Source organism: Scyliorhinus torazame, chromosome 17 (assembly GCF_047496885.1).
Source record: "Scyliorhinus torazame isolate Kashiwa2021f chromosome 17, sScyTor2.1, whole genome shotgun sequence".
Lineage (NCBI taxonomy): Eukaryota > Metazoa > Chordata > Chondrichthyes > Carcharhiniformes > Scyliorhinidae > Scyliorhinus > Scyliorhinus torazame.
The window spans coordinates 124,118,369-124,142,670 of NC_092723.1; positions in this window are offsets into that span (position 1 = coordinate 124,118,369).

Consider the following 24,302-nt stretch of genomic DNA (forward strand, 5'->3'; position numbering starts at 1 on the left):
CTGCCAGCCCTTCTTTCTGGTAGCAAAACTGGCACTAAGACAACAGGCCCTCAAAAACATTGGGCTGGATTCTCTGCTTTCCAGAGTAAGTGCTGAGGCCAGCGTGGGAACAGTCGCGTTTTACGGCAGAAAAAACGGTGCAACAGCTGCTCTGATTCCCTGTCCAGTGGGGGGTTAGCAGCCGTGCAGCGATTAAGCCCCCGGCTTTACCTACGGGTACAGCTGGGTCCATGGCTGTGCATGTGCACAGCGACGACAACGCCCTGCAACAGGGCTCTGGCCGCTCGCGGACCCAGCCTGCCAGATAATGTCCCCCAGAAACCCCCTTCGCCACCCCCGGACCAACCCCCACCAGTCCCTCCCAGCCCTCGCCGAAGCCCCCCTTGCCTGCGGGATGGCTCCACCCCCGACTGTGGCGGGGCTGGACACAGTCCACAGCCGCCACACGGGGTTCACAAAAACAAACACAAAAACAAACACCGTAAGTGTTCCGTGCCATCGGGAACTCGACCCATTGGGGAAGGAGCATCGGGGGAGGGCCTCAGGTGATGTTCTGAGGCCGTTCATATGGCATGCGGCGTACTCCCAGTGTATGCTGTTTTTGAGGGGGTGGAGCATCGCAAAAGCCCCGCCGCCCATGCTTTGGCCACAAACGGGGATTTGCCAGCCGATCGCTGAAGGCGATTTCGTCGTCAGCGATCAGAGAATCCTGCAATCGGGGGCCCCTGAGTGGTCAGACTCTGGGCAGGGTGGTACCCTGACACCCCTGAAGCTACCCGGGCACTGTGGCGTTTCCAGGGTGCCCAGGTGGTACTGCCAGGATGGAAGGGGCAGTCAGGGTGGCATCTTGCCCGCGCCAGGGTTCAGGCCTGGGGCTGTCCTGCCCTTATGAGGTGGGGTGCGGGGAGCCCGAGGTCCCCTCATTGGTAGGTTAGGGCATTGGAGGTGGGTGTGGGGTCCAGAGGCTATGGTGGGGTGTTCAGAGATTGGGGCACCATTACAAAACTGGCGAGCTGAGCTCGATTGTGCGGGAAATGAGCCGGAGTGCAGCCATAAGACCAGAAGACATAGGAGTGGAAGTAAGGCCATTCGACCCATCGAGTCCATTCCACCATTCAATCATGGCTGATTTCAACTCCATTTACCCGCTCTCTCTCCATAGCCCTTAATTCCTTGAGAAATCAAGAATTTATCAACTTCTGTCTTAAAGACACTCAACGTCCTGGCCTCCACCGCCCTCTGTGGCAATGAATTCCACAGACCCACCACTCTCTGGCTGAAGAAATTTCTCCTCATCTCTGTTCTAAAGTGACTCCCTTTTATTCTAAGGCTGTGCCCCCGGGTCCTAGTCTCCCCTGCTAATGTAAACAACTTCCCTACATCCACCCTATCTAAGCCATTCATTATCTTGTAAGTTTCTATTAGATCTCCCCTCAACCTCCTAAACTCCAATGAATATAATCCCAGGATCCTCAGAAGTTCATCGTATGTTAGGCCTACCATTCCTGGGATCATCCGTGTGAATCTCCGCTGGACCCGCTCCAGTGCCAGTATGTCCTTCCTGAGGTGTGGGGCCCAAAATTGCTCACAGTATTCTAAATGGGGCCTAACTAATGCTTTATAAAGCTTCAGAAGTACATCCCTGCTTTTATATTCCAAGCCTCTTAAGATAAATGACAACATTGCATTTGCTTTCTTAATTACGGACTCAACCTGCAAGTTTACCTTTAGAGAATCCTGGACTAGGACTCCCAAGTCCCTTTGCACTTCAGCATTATGAATTTTGTCACCGTTTAGAAAACAGTCCATGCCTCTATTCTTTTTCCAAAGTGCAAGACCTCGCACTTGCCCACGTTGAATTTCATCAGCCATTTCTTGGATCACTCTCCTAAACTGTCTAAATCTTTCTGCAGCCTCCCCACCTCCTCCATACTACCTGCCCCTCCACCTATCTTTGTATCATCGGCAAATTTAGCCAGAATGCCCCCAGTCCCATCATCTAGATCGTTAATATATAAAGAGAACAGCTGTGGCCCCAACACTGAGCCCTTCGGGACACCGCTCGTCACCGGTTGCCATTCCGAAAAAGAACCTTTTATCCCAACTCTCTGCCTTCTGCCTGACAGCCAATCGTCAATCCATGTTAGTACCTTGCCTCGAATACCATGGGCCCTTATTTTACTCAGCAGTCTCCCGTGAGGCACCTTATCAAAGGCCTTTTGGAAGTCAAGATAGATAACATCCATTGGCCCTCCTTGGTCTAACCTATTTGTTATCTCTTCAAAGAACTCTAACAGGTTTGTCAGGCACAACCTCCCCTTATTAAATCCATGCTGACTTGTCCTAATCCGACCCTGCACTTCCAAGAATTTAGAAATCTCATCCTTAACAATGGATTCTAGAATCTTGCCAACAACCGAGGTTAGGCTAATTGGCCTATAATTTTCCATCTTTTTCCTTGTTCCCTTCTTGAACAGGGGGGTTACAACAGCGATTTTCCAATCCTCTGGGACTTTCCCTGACTCCAGTGACTTTTGAAAGATCATAACTAACGCCTCCACTATTTCTTCAGCTATCTCCTTTAGAACTCTAGGATGTAGCCCATCTGGGCCCGGGGATTTATCAATTTTTAGACCTCTTAGTTTCTCTAGCACTTTCTCCTTTGTGATGGCTACCATATTCAACTCTGCCCCCTGACTCTCCGGAATTGTTGGGATATTACTCATGTCTTCTACTGTGAAGACTGACGCAATTATTCAATTCCTCAGCTATTTCCTTGTCTCCCATCACAAAATTACCAGCGTCATTTTGGAGCGGCCCAATGTCAACTTTTGCCTCCCGTTTGTTTTTAATGTATTTAAAGAAACTTTTACTATCATTCCTAATGTTACTGGCTAGCCTACCTTCAAATTTGATCCTCTCTTTCCTTATTTCTCTCTTTGTTATCCTCTGTTTGTTTTTGTAGCCTTCCCAATCTTCTGACTTCCCACTACTCTTTGCCACATTATAGGCTTTCTCTTTTGCTTTGATGCATTCCCTAACTTCCTTTGACAGCCATGGCTGCCTAATTCCCCCCTCTGATAACCTTTCTTTTCTTTGGGATGAACCTCTGTACTGTGTCCTCAATTACTCCCAGAAACTCCTGCCATTGCTGTTCAACCGACTTTCCCACTAGGCTCTGCTCCCAGTTGATTTTCGTCAGTTCCTCCCTCATGCCCCTGTAGTTACCTTTATTTAACTGTAACACCTTTACATCTGATTCTACCTTCTTTCTTTCAAATTGGAGATTGAATTCGACCAAATTATGATCACTGCCTCCTAAGTGCTCCCTTACTTTAAGATCTTTAATCAAGTCTGGCTCATTACATAACACTAAGTCCAGAATGGCCTGTTCTCTCGTGGGCTCCATCACAAGCTGTTCCAAAAAGCCCTCCTGTAAGCATTCAATGAATTCCCTTTCCTTGGGTCCACTGGCAGCATTATTTACCCAGTCCACCTGCATATTGAAGTCTCCCATGATCACTGTGACCTTGCCTTTCTGACATGCACTTTCTATTTCGTGGTGCATTTTGTGCCCCCGGTCCTGACCACTGTTAGGAGGCCTGTACATAACTCCCATTATGTTTTTTTTTGCCTTTGTGGTTCCTCAACTCTACCCACACAGACTCCACATCATCTGACCCTATGTCGTTTAGTGCTATTGATTTAATTTCATTCCTAATTAACAAGGCAACCCCGCCCTCTCTGCCCACCTCTCTGTCTTTTCGATAGGTTGTGAATCCCTGGATGTTTAAATGCCAGTCCTGAACCCCCTGCAACCATGTCTCTGTGATGCCTACCACATCATACCTGCCAGTCACAATCTGGGCCACAAGCTCATCTACCTTGTTCCGTACACTGCGCGCATTTAAATATAGCACCTTTAATTCTCTATTGACCGTCCCTTTTTGTTTTCTTAGTGTGGTGGACCTTGGTTTACTGAGCCTTTCCATACACTGTGTCATATTTTGTGGGATGGGGACAATCGTAACCACTCTTGAGTTTTGTCTGTTCGTGTTTTTTTGTATTCCTAAGCAGCTACGCTCCCCGCTGATTGCTTCACCTCTTGGTTCCCTGACTTTCCCTTCCCCCCCCAATCTTTAGTTTAAAGTCCTATTGCCCACCCTATTTATTCTTTTCGCCAGAACACTGGTCCCAGCTCGGTTCAGGTGGAGACCATCCCAACGGTATAGGTCCCCCCTGTCCCAAAACTGATGCCAGTGTCCCATGAAATGGAACCCCTCATTCCCACACCACTCTTTCAGCCACGTGTTAACTTCCCTTATTCTTGCCTCCCTATGCCAATTTGCACGTGGCTCGAGCAGTAATCCGGAGATTATGACCCTTGAGGACCTGTTTTTTAATTTGAATCCTAGCTCTTTATAATCTCTAAACAGGTCCTCTTTCCTAGACTTGCCTATGTTGTTGGTACCGACATGGACCACAACAACTGGATCCTCCCCCTCCCTCTCCAGTATCCTTTCAAGCCGGTCAGAGATGTCCCGCACCCTAGCACCGGGCAGGCAACATACTATGCGGGACTCTTTATCCTGCTCACAAAGGATACTATCTATCCCCCTGATAATAGAATCCCCTACAACTACAACTTGCCTATTTACTCCCTCCCCTTGAATGGCCTGCTGAACCATGGGGCCTTGGTCAGCTGACTCATCCTTCCTGCAACCCTGTTCGCCATCCACACAGGGAGCAAGTGCCTCATACCTGTTGGACAGAGTCAAGGGCTGAGGCTCCTGAGTTCCTGACTGCTGGTTCCCTTTACCTGCCTGACTTGCAGTCACACCCTGCTGTCCCTGGCCACTGGCAGGATTTAAACTACTTACTCTGACAGGTGTGACTGCCTCCTGAAACACAGTGTCCAGGTAAGTCTCCCCCTCCCGGATGTGCCTCAGTGTTTGAAGCTCAGACTCCAGCTCATCAACTCTGAGCCGGAGCTCTTCGAGCAGCCAACACTTACTGCAGATGTGGTCGCTGCAGCTCGCAATGGGATCTGCCAGCTCCCACATCAAGCAGCTCAAGCACATCACCTGACCAGCCATCACTAATTAATTAATTAGTTTAATTTAAGTTTATGGTGGGGGCAGCTTCAGCCAATCAGACACTAATCTACACTGCACTTTTAACTGAAAAACAGCACAATTAGATTAACCACTTACCTTTCCTGGTTACCTCACTGCACCAAACTACCAAATTCTCACTGTCTGTATCTCTCTCACTCAGGCTGTGTCTCCTTGACCTGTGCAATGCTAATAATATAATACAATAATGCTAATAATAATAATATAATATGGCACTTACCTCACACCAATGGATCTTATTATTAGGTTAGAGGAGGAGGGCACGTGGGAGACACTACACGTGTAGTGTCTCGTGTTTCCTCTCCACCAGAATTTATTGGTTGGGGGGGGGGCCCTTCCCAGAAGTCGAACTTCCAGTTCCCGCCTTATATTTTAAAAAATAAAACAGAAACGGGACTAGGTAAGTGTTTTTAAAGGAGAAACTTACCTCCCAGAAATCACTTGCGCACCGGTCCCGCCGAAGTCCCAAGGCCTGCTCCTGTGAAGGTAAGTGTTTTTAAAGGAGAAACTTACCTCCCAGAAATCACTTGCGCAGGATGTTCCTCGACAAGGCCCCAAGATGAAGCAGAGGCTGAATTAATGGTGGGGTTGTTCTCGGCACTGCTAGTGCTGGAGATCACCCAGATAAATGTGCCCGACACGTTAGTCTGTTTTATTTTCATGAACTTGTGCCCATGATCAAGAAGGAAGTAAATGTAGTTGTTGGGGCTAAATGGATCAGGGGATATGGGAGAAGGCGAGTTCAGGGAATTAAACTTGATGATCAGCCACGATCATAACGAATGGCGGAGCAGGCTGGAAGCGCCGGTTGGCTTACTCCTGCTTCTATTTTCTATTTCATTTATCTCACTGAACGATGGAGCAAGCTCAAGGGGATGAATGGCCTCCTCATGTTCCTATGGACTGAACTTTTACAGTTTCCTCCTGGCAAGTTTGTAGTATAACGACATTCTGGACTGGTGCACACACAATTCCAGCCCCATTTGACCTGGAGCACATCTCGGTGAAATAAGGTTAATTTGATATACCTGACGTCCTTGGTTGAGCCAAATAAATTACAGTCACCAGGTTTCTAACCTTAACACAAGTAACCTTTTATTATATACGGTATTATAATTAAACTGACAGAAAAATGTAACTATCTAATACACCTTCCCCAATTCCTTCTTTCTAACTAACCCCACTCTCTAAACACACACACAGACAACTCATAGGCGAAAGGGTGGTTGAGAAGTAAAGCAAATATTAATAAAATTAAAGGATAAAAGATCTTTGATGCACTGGGATGACATCCGGTTAATGCCTTTCTGAAGTTCAGGCTTTCATTTTGGTACTTCTTCCTTCTTGGCACAAGGCGGTTTTCTCTGGCAAGGTTATCAACTTTTTCTGCAGATTCAGGATCATTTCAGTTTCACAGCAAAGGTGTACCAGGCACTGAATGCTTTCAGAACAATAAAGCAGTTCTCTCACTTCAGAAAGCATGAGAGTGGGAGAATGTATTGCTTCACCTTCGAAGGTCTAAAGTTTGGCCGAGTCCCGCTGGCGTGGGTTACTCAGGACCCACACGGCGGGAACTGGAAGGTGAGTGTGCGGGGCCGTCCTGGAGGGAGGGCGGGGAGATCTGACCTGGCGGGGGGGGGGGCCCCACGGTGGCCTGGCCCTCGATCGGCGGGAGGGCTGGTTCCATGGGCCAACACTGGGCCCCTGTAGGCCATTGTGCCCGGGGGCCGGCCCGGAGAAGGGAACCCCCACGCATGTGCGAAAATATGCTGGCCATTTCACACAAGCGCAGAAATACGCTGGCCGTACCGCGCATGCGCGGAAATATGCTGGCCGTACTGCGCGTGCGCGGAATCATGCCGGCTGTAGCCCCATTATTAGAGAATCCCGCCCAAGGGTCACTGTTTAAAAATAAGGGATCACTCACTTAAGTCAGCGATGAGGAGAATTTAGTTTTCTCAGAGGGCTGTGTGTCTCTGGAACTCTCTTCCTGAAATGGTAGCGGTAACATAATATTTTTTATGGCAGAGCTAGGTGGAGTGTTGATTAACAAGGGGTGATTTGTTATTGGGGGTAGGCAGAAATGTGAAGTTCAGGTTAAAATCAGATCAGCCAGATTTTATTTAATGGTGCTGCAGTCCTGAGGGGCCAATTGGCCTACTCCTGTTCCTAATTCATACATTCGTATGTTTTTGACAGCTATACAAATTTCCTTCAGCTCTTTTAGAGTTAATTTTGCTCAGTGTTACAATTCCTTTAATGGTCAGTGCCTTAGCTGGTCAGAGGTTACTGACTAACTGCAATGGGAGAACTGTTGAGCTCCCTCTAATTTTGGCGGGTTTACTTAAGGTTCACGTACAAGCAGTGGTTTAGGCAGGGAAATGGCTGCAGGACTTTATGAGGGACTAAGACCTCACATTTATATTTTTATGACATATAGATAGATATGCCCAAGGCTTTTCATAAATGGTTTTAAAAATTGAACAAATATCCTTAAATCGGCTGAAACTGTGTCTGCCTGTGACGCCAGATCAGAAGAAGCCACTTTGCCATTTTGGAAATCTCACACCTTCTATCTCTGAGGAACCACTAATGACCAAATTCAAAGAGAGCTATACAAAGACCATCTGCATTTAATAACCTACGCTGGCCAACAGGAGATGGATTGTCTGCTAAGACAAAGGCCCTCCTTTTAATTCCTAATGGTGGAGACGTTTAACAGTTTTTGAAATCCACACATCCTTTGATTGGACATTTGGCCTCAGTGGATTGGCTTTGTTTATTGTCACATGTACCGAGGTACAGTGAAAAGTATTTTTCTGCGAGCAGCTCAAACAGATCATTTAATACATGGAAAGAAAATAAAATAAAAAGAAAATACATAATAGGGCAACACAAGGTGCACAATCTAAATACATAGACACCGGCATCGGGTGAAGCATTCAGGAGTGTAGTATTAGTTAGGTCAGTCCATAAGAGGGCCATTTAGGAGTCTGGTAACAGCGGGGAAGAAGCTATTTTTGAATCTGTTTGTGTGTATTCTCAGACTTATGTATCTCCTGCCCGATGGAAGAGGCTGGAAGGGTGAGTAAGCCAGATGAGAGGGGTCTTTGATTATGCTGCCCACTTTCCCAAGTCAGCGGGAGGTGTAGATAGAGTCAATGGATGGGAGTCAGGTTTGTGTGATGGACTGAGCTGTGTGGACGACTCTCTGAAGTTTCTTGCAATCCTGGGCCGAGCAGTTGCCATACCAGGCTGAGATGCAGCCAGATAGGATGCTTTCTATGGTGCATCTGTAAAGGTTGGTAAGAGTCAGTGTGGACATGCCGAATTTCCTTAGTTTCCTGAGGAAGTATAGGTGCTGTTGTGCTTCTACTCTGCCTCTGCTCAAAACTCTGTACCATTACCTCAAGACTGATTCATTTCTTCATGCCAATCTCATCATGTGAAATCAACACCATCAAATCATCCAGCATCAGTTTTCAACCCACCGACCTCCATGAAAGAATATCTCACTGGACTTTGATTCTGGACTCTGAATCTCACGTGAAACAATGGGCGGGATTGACCCCCCCCCCCCGCCCCGCGCATGTTTCTCGGCTGCAGGGAGAAGCACACCGTTCACTGGCCCCACCACTATCAATGGGATTTATCATTGAAGACATCCCATGCTGCCGGGAAACCCATGGGTTGAAGTACCCTGTTGGCAGAACCAGAGAATCCCGCCGCCAGCGAACGGCCAGAAAATCCCAGTCAATATTTCTTTTATATGTGATCGCTGTACTGTAAATCTTATAATTCTCTATCTCTCTCTTTACTATCTGAAGGCAGGTGGGATGTTGCAAACACGCTTTTCACATTTTGAGTGTGTGCGAATAAACTAACCCTTTTCAGTCATCCTGTCTTGAGTTTGCTGTGAGGTTATTAATCGAATATTGGATCACACTAAGACTGAGAGCTTGGAAAATACGCCATTGTTTATAAAGAGGGAAACAAACCAGACACCTTTTGGCTTACAGTACACGTACTGAGAGGAGAAATTAGTGCTGTTTAAATTAGCCCCCTCCTGCCCATAACAACTTAAAAAGTGAAAGCAAAGGTGAAAAAAAGCCTTATTAGTCATCTTTTAATTGGTCTGAGTTGTTTCTGGATACATTTTTCTTCCCAGCCCAGTCTGTAATATTTTAATTTCTTCAGCCTTCCTACATGTACAGTAAGCAGCAATATCTTCTCCTGTCTGTGGAATTCCGCTTCAAGCAAGACTACTTGGGTTGGCTATTTAATTTCTGTTCCTCCTTATACTTTGCAGCCAGTAGACTTTAACTATTTACGCTCGACCAAATTTCAACAATCTTACCAGGACCTGGTACCTACTGCCTAGAGTGAAATGCAATCCAAAACCAAAGGATGGTGTGTTTAGGATTCCTACATAGCTGCAAAATCACTTATACATGGTGAGATTTGACAGATGTTTCTCTTTCACATGAGGTATTTTCTTCGGCTGGATTTGGAAGAGTTGAGGCCTGAATTCTGCTCAGTTATATTGTCGAACCATACTGCCACTCTGCCACCATGTTACATTATTCTTCTCTTTAACGTAACCATACCAATCAGACATTAAAAAAATAATATGAGTTCTCTATTTGGAGATTAGAATATATACAGATAGAGTTAACAAGAAACCTAAGTACAGTACATTTAATTTCTACCACTGCTGCTTGCAGACTGATTAGTGTTAGGACTCTCATATGAAAATCCCAACAATTTGCAATTTGTAAGATGACTAAACCATAGGAGTGACAACACCGACCAGTAGGTATCTTTTATGTTAAAATGAACTTTAATTTAAAACAGAATCAATCACATTGGTAATACAGTAATAACTTTCCAATTAACAGTTCAAACAGTTCTTACATAAAAGGGCGTAAAAACTTTAACTCCTTTTCTACACCTGCCACTATGTGTTCCAATTAAACAACACGAAACAATTCAAATGCCACTTATAAATAAAGTTAACAATCAGGGTTACTTGAGCCTCTGTACAGACCTTCGTAGAGAGAAACTTTCAGGAACAACCTGAAAATCCATCTGTCTTGTCAGGCTAAAATTCTTTGGCAAAACACCAAAGTTACAGACAGATCTAGCTCCTTCTATTAATTACATCACCTGTAATCCTAGTATAGGACATTCTCCAGTCCTCCCCACTAAGATGTTCCATGACCTGCTTCGCTAGGGCTAAACACAATCCCTCATGAATTATTTACACCCCAGGGAACCTCTTAAACATAAACAGCATTCCATCAACCATCTATATGTAAAGAAGTAAATGGTTGAAATCAATGATTACCTCACCTTTAGAACCCCTTAATCGCAGCTTTAGCAGCCATACTGTCTGTATGTATTTAAAAACAGGGTTTTTAATAACATTATGGCAACAAAATATAAAGTATAATATATAACAATTTCCTACATTTGTCACACCAGAAGTCATGAGACTAATACATCACATCTTATTGAGATTGTAATGAGTGCCACTGCTTATGATATGCCCCCTTAAAGCTTTGTGGATATCATATCACAACAGACTTCCTTTCAATTCCGAAGGGCCCTCTGAAATATTCACAAAAGACAATGGCAAACACAAAGGTGGCCAATGTGGAAGTTGCCTCAAAGATGATTGCTGAGCTTGTCTCACTCTTGGCAACTTGAGGTTGGTCCTCACATTGGGGTCCAGAAACCCACTGCAAAGTCATATTCTGTGATACAGTGTGGATTACCGGACTGCAGTAATATGAACTAATCCGACCCCACTTCAGTCAATGGATGGCTAATTGTGGTGGTCCCTATTCCCAGCTGACATCGAATCACTCTGCTGAGATCAGAATTAAAACCTGAAACTTCCCCAGTACATCAAACGGAAGGAAAATTCATTCTGAAAGATTAGTCTTGGCTATATTCAGGTCCAAGTTAAAGTCAAAGGTGAATATTTTAATGATTGTAGGTGAAAATCTCAGAGTTTAAAACCTGTATGGAGGAAGTGAGTTCATGATCTAATGGTCTTTTCTGATGAAGGATCTTCCTTTTTCAAGCCAATTTTACCCATTATCTTTCTGCCAACTTCCCTCCCTGCCTCTTTGACTGGCACAGTTCCATTGGTGCTGGTCACCTTCAGGTAATTCTTTCAGGCGGTCATCACTCGTGACTCTAAATTGTTCAAAGATCTTGTGCAGGCTCAATGGACCAAATAGCTCCCTCTATGCGGTACAAGTGTCTGCAGGATATTTGTATATAGGGGGTGGGGGGACTTGGTGGAATCTTTGTTGAGCCAAATATATCTTCATCTGACATCAATACTTGGAAATTTCCAATAGATACCATTATAGAAACCAGAGTTTGGCTGGATTTTCCTTGTGCTAAATGACACTGTCCCCCTATCTCTGCCTGCCCAAACCAGCATGAAACCAGGGACTTCCTGGTCTGTTTGGGCCAACATCTTACTACCATAGCTAGCTAATCTAACTATAACTGAAACTTTCTCTAACTTCAGTTGATAGTGATGCATCAATTGGATTTTTGCTGAACAGTAAATCTGTGAAATGCATGATAAGAGCATTGTTACACAGGCTACACAACTCACAGGCAGATAAATGGGGAAGAACATTCAGGCATTCATCATTTTTGTTGCAGATCAATGGATTAAAATGTATTTTAAACTGTTATTTACTGCATTGGGTGGAACAGATTCTTTGCTTCCCTTGCAGCAGTTACTAATACATAATCCATCTCTGCCAACATTCAATAAAAACTTTCTGCAAAACCTCTTGCTGCTTTCCTTCCAGACGTTTCAAGGACAAACCACTTTGGTGGTATAAAGCTGCTGAAAGTATTGGTCAATGGTGAAGAATTGTCCTCACCTCAAATTGTACTCACCTCAAACCTCACCTCACTCCATCGGCAACAACAACTTGCATTCAATTTAATATAAAGAGTGTGTGAAAGTGCTTCAAAGGAATGTGTGAGAAGAAAATGGCAGCACGGTAGCATAGTGGATAGCACAATTGCTTCACAGCTCCAGGGTCCCAGGTTCGATTCCCGGCTTGGGTCACTGTCTGTGCGGAGTCTGCACGTCCTCCCCGTGTGTGCGTGGGTTTCCTCCGGGTACCCCGGTTTCCTCCCACAGCCCAAAGATGTGCAGGTTAGGTAGATTGGCCATGTTAAATTGTCCTTAGTGTCCAAAATTGGCCTTAGTGTTGGGTGAGGTTACTGGTTCATGGGGACAGGGTGGAGGTGTGGGCTTCGGTAGGGTGCTCTTTCCAAGAGCCGGTGCAGACTCGATGGGCTGAATGGCCTCCTTCTGCACTGTAAATTCTATGAAATCTATGAAAATGGACCTCAACAGTGAAGAGATTGGGAATGTTGCTGTAATATGTGGCTGAGTGGAATGTGGGGCAATGACAATGGAGGTGGTGGGGGAGCAGAAACACGTACAGGATAGGGTGCATGCAGCAGAGTCCTGGACAAGTGGTAGCTTATGGAGTATAGAAGAAGGACGGTTGGAGGGGAGAGAAGTCGAGTGGATGCGCTGGATTGCCAGTGGGGTGGTGGGTTGGTTTGGGGGGAGCATAGGTTGGGCACGCATTGAAAATAATGTTCCTGGATGACCATCACTGGATGCCAATATCTCTCCGACACTGAGTGATTTTCAAAGGGCGGCTGGAAGGGCAGGAGTGCAGAGGGGAAATCAGAAACCTGCGTGTCTCCAGTATTATTGAGCTAATTTTTGTTCTCAGTAAAAGGCATTGCTTCAAATTTTCAATTGGGGGCACGGGGAACACATTAGGGTCTGGAATAAGCCAAGAGGCAGCTGTCATGAAAACAGCAGGAGCCATGAGGGCAATTGGTTGCACTGATCAACATACTTAAGAAGCAGAGAATGATACTCAGTTGCTCAACCAGCAGCACAGTTACGAACCCTGTGGCTGAGAGACCTGTTGTAGACCGGGTCATCAGGATGGTCACATGGAGCATCACAGAGATGAAGCTTCGTAGGATTACCCGGGACCTTGGGCAGAGTTGATGCGTTCAGGAGAGTTTCTGGGCGGGATTCTCCCTTCTGGGGACTAGGTCCACACGCCCGCCGGAAAACTGGCGAGAATCACTCTGCTTTTTCCTCAAATGTCCGTGGTGATTCTCCGTTTTCCAGGGGACTAGCAGAGCCCTGGCATGCGTCCCACAGCTCTGGCTGCTGGCAGGGCCTGGCTAGCCAGTCCGCGTGGCCGCGCATGTGCGCGGCGGCCCACCTCGGCGCGGGCATCACCGACATGGCGGAGGAAAGTAGGTCCCTCCCAGATTGCAATGGCCCACCGATCAGTGGCCCCTGATCGCGGGCTTGAACACCACTAAAGCCCCCCCCAGAGTCAGATACACCCCGCCCCTCCGCTAGGACCGCCACCGCGGCCACGGGTCCCAGCTCCCGCTGGATGGTATCACATGTAAACCACTCTGGCGGGAGTTCGGCCTCTTGAGCGCGGAGAATCAGCACGAGGGCCTGTTCCAATGGCCCCCGACCGGCACCGCGTCGACCGCGCCGCGGGACTGGCGGGTCCGCGGAAGCGCCCTCATGTCGGATTTCCGGCGTGAACAGCTATTCTCTACCCCCGCGCCTACCGCGATTCCGGCGCGGAGGGTCAGAGAATCACGTCCCCTATGTTTAGTTAATAAACCTTCCGTTTATTGAACGTCCCTTGTCGTTGATTTGACAGACCACACAGAAATACATGGTGACAGGAATGGTGACAGGGACTTCGAAACATTGACTCCCTTGTCTTCGATGAGAAAATGTTGGACAACTGGGACTGATTCAAACAGGAATAGATCCTCTTCTGTGGTGCTACGCTGTCTGAAAAAAACGAAAAGGTACAAGCCTGTACTCTGCTCCCCGCTTAAAAACAGATTCCATTCCAATAATCTGAAATTATTCAAATCAATCCAGTCCTACATGACCATACTAAAAGTCATAGCAGAAAAATGTGCATTTGGAGGAACTACAGAAGGGACTTTCAACAAACGGGAGATTTATTAAGAAAACATACAAACTCTCATTAACCTACCAACTCTGCCCGAGGTCTGGGGAGACCAGCCAAGCTCCACCCCCATGACACTTCATGTGACCACATCATCACATAGTCACGTAACGACCCAGACTCTATCCCCCCCCCATTTAGTTTGTTGCCCCAACGGTGTGAGGTGTAACAGTGCACACATATAACTATGTCCAACTAAATATGTGCAAACAGAACAATGAATGTACAGAAGCGTACAACAGTCTGTACAAACAATGAAACACCAATTTGGCTCTTGTAGTTTGTGCAACTTGAACAACAGAACTCCAAATTGACTCTTACAGCTAACGCATGGCCCATTGTGTGGCCGGTGTGCACACTCATCCCCCTTATTTCAGGATAAGTTGGGGGAATGGAAAAAGTAAAATAGACAGAATGGCCTTAGTCAGTCCAGACCGTTTAACACGTGACAAAGTCCTGATACCACATGTTGGATCTGCGCAAGCGTCTGGGTTGTGTAGAGACAACAACAGGTCGGCACAGTGGCAGGGTGGTTAGCACTGCTGCCTCGCAGTTCTAAGGATGTGGGTTCAAGGCAGCACAGTGTCACAGTGGTTAGCATTGCTGCCTCACGGCGCCGAGGACCCAGGTTCGATTCTGGCCGTGGGTCACTTTCCGTGTGGAGTTTGCACATTCTCCCCGTGTCTGCATGGGTTTCACCCCCACAAAGTGGTCGATCTGAGTCATCATTGCTGATGGTGGTTCCGCTTCTGACAGCAGGTAGTGCTGATTACATATTACATGGCTGCTATTGGAGACCACCATGTACAGGTTGGGCTCCAAGGCCTTGTCCTTGACCACTGCTAACTGGCTGTAGCATCATGTGGTCTGCATATGCAAAGATTGGCCCAGCGGTAGAGGACATACAGCATGAGCGTGTTTGTTATAGTGCGCCTTGCTGTCTAATCTGTTATGTAGCAGTACTTCATGCATGTTGGGTACATATTCTGGCTGCAACTTGGCCTTGGCAGTTGGGATCATTGTCCTGGTACATCTAGAGAAGAGCTGCTGAGCTGAAGAAGACAGGCCCTCTCGGGAAGATTATGCAGGGTTAGAAAGTGCAGCATAGAAATCAGTGTTGTCTCATGCACACTTTTACAGAAGTTGCTTGGTGCAGCATACAGCACTCTCAGCCAGCCCATTAGACTGTGAATACAAATGGCTGCTTGTTACATGATGAAAATCGCAACTGGAAGCAAAGGTACGGTATTTGGTAGAGACAAACTGACGAGTATTGTTGGTCGTGAACTTTTGTGATATGCAACTGGCAACCTCTCCCAATGTCACCTTGCATAGACTCTTTGGCCCTGGCCTTAGTTGTATCCAATCTGTGATACCCTTGATGGACTTGTTGAGTGTAGTACTGCTGGAGAGCAAGCTGAATGATGAATTGCTGACCTTGTAGGATTAGAACATCTTGAATGGTTAGTTCCTCTTTAAAAGCAAAGAACACACAGAGGTCATGAGGAAGCTTCCTTGAAGATTCAGGCCAGCCTTGCATGATGCCAGCAAGCAGTCATGTGTATGTGACATCTTGCTGCAGCGCCTGCTTCAACTCTGGGACGTGGCGGGGGTAAGTACCACTATCTCCATGATGTTGATGTCTGCCTTCTGGTCAGTCTTGTCTGTGGTGGGTAGGAAGGCACTGGAGAGGGCATCGGCTTGGTAGAGTTCCTAACCCCGCTTGTACATCACACTGATGTAGCATTGTAGCTTTACCATCATGCGTTGTAGCTGTACAGATGCAGTGTGAAGAGGTTTCTTTCCACAGTTGCCAGATAATCATAGCTGAAGTCGTGGAATTTTTGTCATGTAAAAACCAAGGCAAGGAGCTCTTTTTCGATTTGTGCACACTGAGTTTCAGTGTCAGTGAGTGCCCGTGAAGCCTCCATTTTGTCTGCATGCTGCACCAAGTCCATGCTGTGACACATTGTGGTGGTATGTATTAGGGGTAATACAGTACACCACGTGTCGACAGGCTATTGGTGGAGGGATGCCAGGTCCTGATAGGATCTGCCACCTACTGGACTCCACCCAGAAATGCCGGTATAAGAACCCAGTTTTTCCCTCCATTTCCCTCAGCAGTTGTATTCTGTAACCACGCTGCTGGGGATAAAGTTCTGCTTAATAAAGCCTTCAATTGACATTACCTCAACCTGCCTCGCGTCATATTGACGGTGCTACAATTTATTAAGCAGAATTTAAATTGAAGAAAACGACGTGGGAACATGGAGCTCCGAATCACCCCGGAGTGCCTGCGCATCGCACCCCAAGCAGCTAACTCGGCCTCTATCTTCAAACACTGGATGGCATGCTTTGAGGTCTACCTCCGAACGGCCCCCGGCACACCGACTGACAAACAAAAGATGCAGGTCCTCTATTCCAGGGTGAGTCCTGACGTCTACTCCCTTATCAAGGACGAGGACGGTTTCACCGGTGCCATCGCCGCGCTGAAGGAAATCTACATCCGGCCCGCCAACCAGGTTTTTGCTCGCTACCAGCTCGCCACACGACGGCAATTTCCGGGGGAATCGCTGGACGAGTTTTATAATGCCGTGCAGATCCTGCCCGGCGGTAACAGTGAGTGAACACACAGAGCTCCTGGTCTGCGATGCGTATGTGGCAGGTTTGGCCTCTTCCCAGATCCGCCAGAGGCTTCTGGAGAAAGAATCTCTGGGACTTACAGAAGCTCGGGCCCTGGCGGCATCCCTCGATGTGGCCTCGCGTAACGCCCGCGCCTATGCCCCCGACTGCACTACAGCCCCTTGGGCTCCATGGACCCCCGCTGCGGATGACACTCCGACACCCCCCCCGCAAACCTGCGCAGCCAAAACACCAGACCAACCGGGGGGGCCCCGCTGCTATTTTTGCGGCCAGCCGAAACACCCTCGGCAGCGATGCCCGGCCCACGCGGCTACCTGCAAAAGCTGCGGGAAGAAGGGCCACTACGCAACGGTGTGCAAGTCCCGCGGGGTCGCCGCTATCTCCGGGGAAGAAACGGGACCACAGACCCAGCTCCCCCAGCGATCCATGTGTGACCAACGGACGCCGCCATTTTGGACCCCGGACGCCACGAGGGAGAGATGGGCACCGCCATTTTGTCCACCCCCGACCGCGCTCGATCCGTGGACGCCGCCATCTTGGCTGAAGGACCCCGACACATACGGCCACATACTGCCTGATTACGATACTCAACTTCAACAACCACGTCTGGCTTCGACGGCCCTCGACCAGTCGCGGCCCCGGACGCTCCAGACTGCAACCACTACAGTCCTAGTGAATGGCTATGAGACGCTGTGTCTTATCGACTATGGGAGCACGGAGAGCTTCATTCATCCGGACACGGTAAGGCGCTGTTCCCTCGTAATTCGGCCAAGCACCCAGAAAATGTTCCTGGCGGCGGGATCCCACTCCGTTCAGATCATGGGGTTCTGCATCGCTAACCTAACGGTGCAGGGGAGGGAGTTCTGAAATTACCGGCTGTATGTCCTCCCCCATCTCTGTGCTCCCACACTCCTAGGGTTGGACTTCCAATGCAACCTCCAGAGTTTCACATTTAAATTTGGCGGCCCTATACCCCCACTGACTGTCTGCGGCCTCGCGACCCTCAAGGTTGAACCGCCTTCCTTGTTTGCGAACCTCACCCCGGATTGCAAACCCGTCGCCACAAGGAGCAGACGGTACAGCACCCAGGACCGAGCATTTGTCCGGTCCGAAGTCCAGAGGCTACTGAAGGAAGGCATCATCCAGGCTAGCAACAGTCCCTGGAGAGCCCAGGTGATAGTTGTTAAGACCGGGGAGAAACAGAGGATGGTCATCGACTATAGTCAGACCATCAACAGGTACACTCAGCTAGATGCGTGCCCTCTCCCCCGCATATCCGACATGGTCAATCGGATTGCACAGTACAAGATCTTTTCCACCGTGGACCTCAAGTCCGCCTACCACCAGCTCCCCATCCGTCCCGGTGACCGCAACTATACTGCCTTCGAAGCAGACGGGCGGTTATACCACTTTTTCAGGGTTCAATTCGGCGTCACGAACGGAGTCTCGGTCTTCCAACAAGAGATGGACCGAATGGTTGACCAGCACGGTTTACGGGCCACGTTCCCGTATCTCGACAACGTCACCATCTGCGGCCACGACCAGCAGGACCGCGACACCAATCTCCAAAAATTCCTCCAGACCGCTCACGCCCTGAACCTCACTTACAACAAAGAAAAATGCGTGTTCCGCACCGATCGTCTAGCCATCCTGGGCTACGTAGTGCGTAATGGAGTGATAGGCCCCGACCCTGAACGCATGCGCCCCCTCATGGAGTTCCCTCTCCCCCACTGTGCCAAAGCCCTGAAACGTTGCCTGGGCTTCTTTTCTTATTACGCCCAGTGGGTCCCCCAGTATGCAGACAAGGCCCGTGCACTAATCCAGTCCACTACTTTTCCCCTGATGACAGAGGCATGCCAGGCCTTTAGCCGCATCAAAACGGATATCGCAAAGGCCACGATGCGCGCCATCGACGAGTCCCTCCCCTTCCAGGTCGAGAGCGACGCATCGGATGTAGCTCTGGCGGCCACCCTCAACCAAGCAGGCAGACCCGTGGCCTTCTACTCCCGAACCCTCCACGCTTCAGAAATCCGCCACTCCTCAGAAGAAAAGGAGGCACAAGCAATAGTGGAAGCTCTGCGACACTGGAGGCATTACCTGGCCGGTAGGAGATTCACTCTCCTCACTGACCAACGGTCGGTTGCCTTCATTTTCGATAATGCACAGCGTGGCAAGATCAAGAACGACAAGATCTTGCGGTGGAGGATCAAACTCTCCACTTTCAATTATGAGATCTTGTATCGTCCCGGAAAGCTGAACGAGCCTTCCGATGCCCTATCTCGCGGCAATGTCTGCAAGCCCTCCACGAGGACCTCTGCCACCCGGGGGTCACTCGTTTCTACCACTTCCTTAAGGCCCGCAACCTCCCTTACTCCGTCGAGGACGTCCGAACAGTCACCAGAAACTGCCAGATCTGCGCTGAGCGCAAACCGCACTTTTTCAGGCCAGATAGAGCGCACCTGGTTAAGGCCTCTCGACCCTTTGAATGCCTCAGTTTGGATTTCAAAGGCCCCCTCCCCTCCACCGATCGCAATGCGTACTTCCTGAACGTCGTTGACGAATACTCCCGTTTCCCTTTCGCCATTCCCTGCTCCGACATGACCGCGTCCACGGTCATTAAAGCCCTCGGTATCATTTTTACACTGTTCGATTTCCCCGAGTATATCCATAGCGACAGGGGGTCCTCCTTTATGAGTGACGAACTGCGTCAATTCCTGCTCAGCAGGGGCATAGCCTCGAGCAGGACGACCAGTTACAACCCCCGGGGGAACGGGCAGGTAGAAAGGGAGAATGGAACGGTTTGGAAGGCCGCCCTGCTGGCCCTCCGGTCTAGGAGCCTCCCAATTTCCCGCTGGCAGGAAGTCCTCCCGGATGCCCTTCACTCTATCCGGTCCCTGCTGTGCACCACCACGAATCAAACGCCTCACGAGCGCCTCCTCCTCTTTCCTAGGAAGTCCTCCTCTGGAACGCCACTTCCGACCTGGCTAGCAGCGCCGGGACCCATTCTGCTCCGGAAACATGTGCGGGCGCACAAGTCAGATCCGTTGGTGGAACGGGTGCATCTCCTTCACGCCAACCCGCAATACACCTATGTGGAGTACCCCGATGGGTGACAGGACACGGTCTCCCTGCGAGATCTGGCGCCCACCGGAGCTACCCACACCCCCCCCAACGCCAATCACCACCTCCTCACTCCCGCCGGTTCATCCCGCAGCCACCCCCTTCCCGGGGGGTTCGGTTCTCCTCCCAGACCCGCCCAGGAGTAAGGACACAGGGGACAGCGCTACGCTCCCAGAGTCGACGGGACTCGAGACAGCGCCATCACCACCACGCTCGAGACGATCGGAAAGGAGGACCAGGGCGCCCATCCGGCTCATCGAATCACTTTAACTCTCAACGTTTTCAGTTTTTGTGTCTTGTTATAGTTATGGCATCATGCCAACCCTGTTTGGCCCGTTGGCCCAGTTGAAGCGATAATTTTGTGTTTTGTTCAAAGTTACGGCACAGTACCGACTCTGTAAACCCTTACCACCATGCGAACCACCATCCCGCCGGGTTTATTTTCAACAAGGGGTGAATGTGGTGGTATGTATTAGGGGTAATACGGTACACCACGTGTCGACAGGCTATTGGTGGAGGGATGCCAGGTCCTAATAGGATCTGCCACCTACTGGACTCCACCCAGAAATGCCGGTATAAGAACCCAGTTTTTCCCTCCATTTCCCTCAGCAGTTGTATTCTGTAACCACGCTGCTGTGGATAAAGTTCTGCTTAATAAAGCCTTCAATTGACATTACCTCAACCTGCCTCGCGTCATATTGACGGTGCTACACACATCTGCTGAGATTAGGACAGGAGCTTGGACATTGAAGTACTGTAAAACTGATGGAAATGTCAATGATTGTTTGAGTTTGTTGAACGGCACTGTGTTGTGTTTGTGTCAACACTATTCGATGTCCTGATGCAGAAACTGACAAGGTTGTCCAGTGATTTCACTAAATTGTGAAAGGTAGTTTGTCATATCCAGGAAATGCTGTAAAGTGTGGTTATGAACCGGAATGCCCATGTGGTGTATGGCCGCAGTCTTCTCTGGATCAAGATTTATACCACTATCTGTCGGCAGGTGGCCCACATACTGCACCTGATTGATCCTAAATTGGCACTTTGCAGGGTTGAACTTTAAATTGAGATCCCTGACATGACATGATGAAGACTCGGATCATGTTCAGGATGTCATCAACTATGATTCCACATGTTTGATCAGCAAAGAGCAAGTCAGCCAGGATGTCTCACATAATGGAAGTCTGCTGCATGCTGCACAACATCACAATACCAAGAGCCTGGAAACGGATGAGGAGGAGGGCCTGGAACGTCACTTAGATGAGGATGGAGTGGAGAAAGAGAATGATGGAGGCAGCTCCCCAGAGGGGCACAGTGCCCAGGCATTGGCGGAAGAGTGCCAAGGCAGTTCCAGGATTCACGGCGATTGGCAAGTTAGCATGGCTGTAATGGCCCTGCTATTGCAGCAACTTTGCACTTGAGCATTTCTAGCCTGATAACAGATGGTGCTGTAACCCACCTTCCATCAGAGGGAGAAATAATCCAGCAAACACACAAATCTAAGCAACAACATTGCCACCCAAAAACTTTGAGAATGGGTCTCCACTACCAACATTCTTCCACATGATAGGGCCCCCACCCTGTGCCTGTCACCACCTTCAATAAACTCCCATTTTCCTTTTATTAAAAGAACATTAAAACAACAAGTCTGATCAAGAGGTTAGGTAATTATTATTACAGGGAAAATAAATGAACACACAAATTGAGGAATCATCACCCTAATAACCCAGAAAGTGTAACTAACAGCATAGCGCAATGCGTTCATGCCCTCTTCTACAGAGTGGCTGAGGATAAGGTGGAGGCAGCCTTCTTCCTTCCATCTGCTGATGGCTGAGGTGCCCTTGGCTTCCATCCTCAGTGTGGAGGTACCCATGGAGGCTCCACGACAGGCATCTGCATCTTGCAGGCGCAGCCCCTAAGACAGAGCCTCGCAGCATGGATGGTTCCTGAGTTGGAGGGGTCGCGCACGCACCATAAGGCACAAGTGCCTCTGAGGGCCAGTCTCCTCAGAAGCCCCTTCGACTGCCTTGGCTCTTTCATGCTCTTCTTATATACTAGGTCACCAGCTGGGACATAGCTAGCATCCACTCCAGGCATCTTTAAACCATCAGCAGCACTGAACTGAAAACGCACTCTTTCAGTACATGCCAGCTTGTTGATCCTGCATCAATTCAGAGTGGTGCTGCTGTGCCTCTCTGAGATGTCAGACACTTTCTCAATGGAGAAGCTCATCTTCTCGAAACCCTGAGCCATTACACAGCACATGCATTGCACAGACCTCCATTGTTTGTTCATGTTTGCAAATAGACAAAAGTTTCATTTCAAAGCATTTTAGTTGTTTGTCTCCTTGAAGCACAATTTTCATGAGGCAAATGCGGAGTTATTTGTCTAATTTTTCAGTTCCATCACATTGAGACGTTCTCATATCAATTAGATCAGTAATACCACACAGCATGCATAACGATAGATACTGTTAATAATTCAATAGGCCAGCCATTTATTAATCTTCTTTTGGAAAATATTTGAGGTTTTCTTTTAACATTTTTATGACAATCAAACCCTGGTGAAATGGCCTCACATTATGTTATAGAATCATCCTGGTGGAGCAGCTGTTCACAGCATACGTCTGATTGTGGGGACTTTATTGATGGATGTATTTCTGTTGTAAATAAAGCCGCAATACCATTATTCCAGGCCATATAAAATCTGCTGTCCTCCAAATAATCCAATGCATTAAATTGCCGCTCCGAGCAAGACACATTAATAAGCTTTTTCTCTAATGTTGAATGGATTAATATAGCCAATCTTGGTGCCTTTAGAATCCGACTCCAAGTTCATGTAGCTATTGATCTTGTATCTTTGTTCAATGAAGATATGCTACCCAAATAAATTAATAGCTCAACTGAATTTCGGGACCCTTGTAAATGTAAAGATCCAGTGGAATTCTCATTTATTTGTATATCTATATTAAAAATTAAAATACATGAGTTTCATTATGGATCAAAATGAAATTAGTTATTTGTGCCACTGGGCATGCTGAATTGTAATGTTATTTCATAAATGATCACTCTGAGAGGCAGAGCTTTGCATGAATCTTATGAGTGGATGAATTACAGGGTAGAAAATGAACTGCAGTTTGGAGAGCCTTAACGTACTCTGACTAAAATCATTATGAAAACACCAAGTGGCAGTCACAGCATATATTTATTAATTCTTGCATCGATGCATGATTGAATCAGTGGAGTAAATTATTGCTATTTGCAAATATTTGTCTTCACTAACTTTGATTTCAAACTCTGCATTTCTTGAGACAGTCACTAACTGGAAGAGAAACCAAAATGTAAGGTTCCAGGGAAAGCGTGAGTTTAACCCTGGACTCGTGGTTGTGACATCAGACTTCTGGGAAATCAGCCTGTGACCTTAGGCTGCTAGGGAATTTGAATCTGATTAGGGAAACAAACACAAGGCTCTCAGATATAAGGAGCAGGATTGTCCAGTTTCCCAGCCATGGAGCTGCTGATTGGCTGTTGCAAGGGAAATTTGCATACGTCCGTTGTGGTCACCCCAACTTGAAGGTGGTTTGGGGAGGAGCTGTTGTCAAGTGACGGTTAAACCCCAAACACTTATTCAGTGTTTCCCTCCCTACCCCTTCCTCTAACCCCAAAAAACCCAACCGCTGTAAAGATCAAGAGGAAGGCTCGAGGGCAGGTAGAAATAGAAAGAAGTTGAGCCGTAACATCACAGCCTGCAGGTAAGGGATTGGCTGGTGACTGGTAAATAGTTTTTCTTTTATTTTCCCTCAGGTGTTATCGTGTGGGGCGCAGAGGTTGCTGAGTGAGTGCTTGCTGAGAAGGGGAGTGAATAACAGGTGAGCTCTTTCTTTCTTTTTCTTTTTTTATCTAGAGGGGATGGCAGGGAAGGTAGTGCAATGTTCCTCCTGCAGAATGTTTGAGGTGAGGGACGCCGTCAGTGTCCCTGCTGATTTCACCTGTGGGAAGTGCACCCATCTCCAGCTCCTCAGAAACAGCGTTAGGGAACTGGAGCTGGAGCTGGATGAACTTCGGATCATTCGGGACGCAGAGGTGGTCATAGAGAGAACCTTCAGGGATGTAGTTACTCTGAAGAATAAAGATAGATGGGTGACGGTGAGAGGGGATGGGAGGAAGCAGTCAATACAGGGATCCCCTGTGGTCGTTCCCCTTAGTAACAAGTATACTGCTTTGGATACTGTTGGGGGGGGGGACTTAATAGGGGTAAGCCATGGGGTACAGGTCTCTGGCACAGAGTCTGTCCCTGTTGCTCAGAAGGGAAGGGGGGAGAG